This window comes from Triticum dicoccoides, chromosome 7B (genome assembly GCF_002162155.2).
Source record: "Triticum dicoccoides isolate Atlit2015 ecotype Zavitan chromosome 7B, WEW_v2.0, whole genome shotgun sequence".
Classification (NCBI taxonomy): domain Eukaryota; kingdom Viridiplantae; phylum Streptophyta; class Magnoliopsida; order Poales; family Poaceae; genus Triticum; species Triticum dicoccoides.
This window is the reverse complement of record NC_041393.1, coordinates 18,443,688-18,447,287: the sequence shown is the minus strand read 5'-3', so window position 1 is coordinate 18,447,287 and position 3,600 is coordinate 18,443,688. Positions and strand designations below refer to the sequence as shown.

Here is a 3,600-nt window from a genome sequence, read left to right as displayed (position 1 = left end):
AAACGCCTGTCGTAATCGCCCGGTGGGCTTGATAACGACGGGCTTACTAAGAAACTCTGTGGACGGGCGTGCAATTTTTTTATCTAAAATATTTTTTAAGCTTTTCTAAACTAGACTAACACCACACTGTAAACTAAGTTTTTGCTAACAAAGTAACACGCAGTGTGCTGCCATAGTTTAGTGTACAAAAACTTAACGACGACACGATTACACGATTACATATAACTATTCGGAAATAAAAAAATCATGTAAACAAAAAAAGGACTAATTATATAATATCTATGAAACAAAATATCATGTGGACATAAAAAACATAATTAAGTATATAATCTTTTCGGAACAAAATAATGGTAAAATCAATAAATATGTCTATTACATAAAATTTATAAGCAAGTGCGCAAAGCGTTTGGAAAATATAGTCCTCCAGTACCACCCAATCACATGCAGAACTCCTCCGTGCCGCATCTATTTCTTCTTCTTTGATATCCGAATAACTTTGTTTTTCACTTCATCAAGCTTGTTTCTTTCTGAAAAGATAAGTTGCGCAATCATTAACTCTCTCGAATCATCAATTAACCTCTGGAAAAAAAGTGGTGTTAGCACAGCGTTCATTGTACATCGTAGTCCAAACATGACTTGCGTACCTGTGAAAATAAGCCTATCCATTTGTCACCATCCCAATATTGAAAGCATCGAAGGAGAAATATTCCACACGAATTCCTAGTGCATACAATTTACGAAGATTAAATATCTACTATACATACAAGACCGACATTCTGTCAAAGTAAGAACTCACCCATCATGTTGTTTTGGCATGTCATACGTTTGAATAGGCCAATTGGAAACATCCGGATAATTCACAATTCCGGTTGCATTTGCTTCTTGGATATCTTCTGCTAGTTGTTTTCTCTAAAGATATAATAAACATGGTGGAAAGAATGTCATTCAGTGTACTAAAGAAAACGAATGTTACCAAATGCACATTTGAAAGTTAAACCTACCAGGTCCTCAACGAGTTCTCTAGTAACACTGTCAAGTTTTCCGGTCATCAACGAGTCAAGAACCTGAAACTCTCTCTTCCCGCTATGCATGACGACAATAATCCAGTGATTGTTTTGCTTGTTTAGAGGAATGTAAGTATGCATCACAAGGACCATAAAACACAATCAGCACATACTATCGTATGTATGTACCGTGTAACCAATCAAACTTACATTTGATTTTTTGAAATACTCGTCCTCACATCTATACACGGGTCCATTACTATGCGACTCTGCTTCATAATCGTTACCGGCGGTCTTCTTTCCGGGTCTAATGTGAAGCAACCAATGTATCCTCTAAGTTGTCAACATGAAACGATCATCATTAACTTTGTCGATCAAATATGATGAGTATGCATTAATTACCTATAAATAATGTGTCAGATTTAACAATGGTATTTTCGAATCAATTGTAAAACAATATATGAAATTAACTTACGTCGCCACTTAGCCACTCATGGTTAATAATCTGACAAGCTCTCCGCACAGTGAGACCTTCTTCCATGCCATCATTGAAAATTTCTGTTTTGGCATGTTTTTGTGAATGATCATGCGCGCGCACGTACTTGATGGACGCTTTCACCACATCATACTCATCACTAGATTTGTTAACACCACCATTTTGGAACAATTCTGTAACGCACAACTCAAATAATTATAAACACAAATATATAAATAATTATTACACAAGAACAATTAGAAACACAAAAAACTTACTTCCTTTCGCAGAACGTTTTGCACGCTTGTTCGGTTTAGGGACCACATAAGGAGACTTGACATGTTGTGATCCTTTGCGCTTGCGCCTGCCAGTAACCTCCTCCACTTCCTCTTGTACTCCTTGAGAACCAAGCGACGCATGCGATGCGATTTCGTCCGTCTCTAAAGATGTGGGAGCTTTTTCATCTGATACTTCTGGTACTTGGATAGGATCATCCATATCACCCTTGAAACTATCCTAGTACTCAGGTGTGCAGTAAAAAGGTGTGTTTCCATGAGAAGTTACATCAACGCCGTCATCAACCTTTTGCAAATTCATTTTGGAAGGTGTGCGGAACCGGTCTGAATCATCTTTTTGATATACAAACTCTTTTTTCGGACGTCCACCATCGTTTGAAGACTCATTAATGCCTCCGTACAGATTCTCTTCGTCCTCTTCCAGGTTACTGGGTTTGTAGAAGACGCCGGTTTTGTTCAGTTTCTCAATCATCCTCTGCAAGAAAACATTTCATCTTAGTTCTTCAATTCAGTGATGGACATTAAAGTGACGTGCTCAAGTGTTACCTGTGTGCATAACTCTGGCAAACGAAGCATTTCCTTCCGAAGCTCATTCATCTCACTCAAAATCCGGTCCATAGTAGGCTTCTGGCTCGAAGCCTCTGAGGTACTGCCCTCTTTCCTCGTTCCAGTAACATTAGATTTTTTGCTACTAGCTTTCTTGGTTTTTTGAGCTTCTTCTTCCGCAATTTTTTTCAGCCTATACTCCTCTGTAATGTTGTCATCGATCTAAAAATGCAACAAGAGAATTATACATACAAACCATATGCATATTTTACTTTATTTCATAAATGTAAAAAAAACATGATTACTAGGATTACCATCCCAACACCACGACCATATTCATAGTCGTATTTGTCTCTTCTCACAGCCATATCTTCCATTCAGTTCCTCATCAGCGGGCTCAACAATGCCAACGGATCATATTTTGGACCGGTGATTGGTTGCACCTTCTCCCAGTATAGGTACTACAAAACACATAAACTAATTAAATTACATGTTCTTCCGTGACATTTTAAAACAAAAGTGTTGAAATTAATAAATACAACGTACTTGCAAAAGGGCGAGGTTTCCCTTGGGCCACTGCCTAACATGGCCGTCCTGCAGAAGCTTACCAATCTCCGACAGACAGAATTATGAAGTGAATGCATTCCAGTTGAACTTCCTTATCAACTTAATATTTTGCACTGAGGCATAGTATTTTTTCGGGACGTATTCATGAGACACTTGTGCAATTATAGTTCCTAAGAGAACTAGAAATGTCATCCGAATAAAGTCATCATCAGTGCTCTTATTCTTCACAATCTTTTCTATGAGATCATCAATCATGATCTTACCATTTTTCTTGCTAACAAAACTAACTTGTATTTTTTTGGTTGCTTTTTCTCCTTCAGTACTAAGAAACCCAAAAACATCCACTCCATTGTTTTTCCAACCAAATATGGAGTACACATCATCAGGCCTTAGTGAAATAAGACCTTTACTTCCAGCAGTACTTCCAGAACTCTCTTCAACCATGAATTTTTTGTTACTCGGATTGTAACCTTGGAGTAAAAAGTGAAGCAAAAAATCACGCATCTTTATCGATGGTATTCTAAACATGCCCTGCATATCCGTTTCATAAAACCTAAATTTCTGACTGGGTGACAGTTTTTCAACTAGGCTAACCCACTTTTGAACAGAACATGGAATGACACCGTCGATATTCATACTGCATCAAATAGATTTCTGTCACATACCATCATACCGCTATGAGCCTCGTCGTATAAAAAAACCGGAAAATAAA

The 3,600-nt window shown here is 37.7% G+C and overlaps 1 pseudogene; it reads right to left on the bottom strand.

Moving 5' to 3' along the window:
• Positions 1-465: 465 nt before the first annotated feature.
• On the bottom strand, positions 466-3,238 carry LOC119337092 (annotated as a pseudogene).
• Between the last annotated feature and the right edge of the window lie 362 nt (positions 3,239-3,600).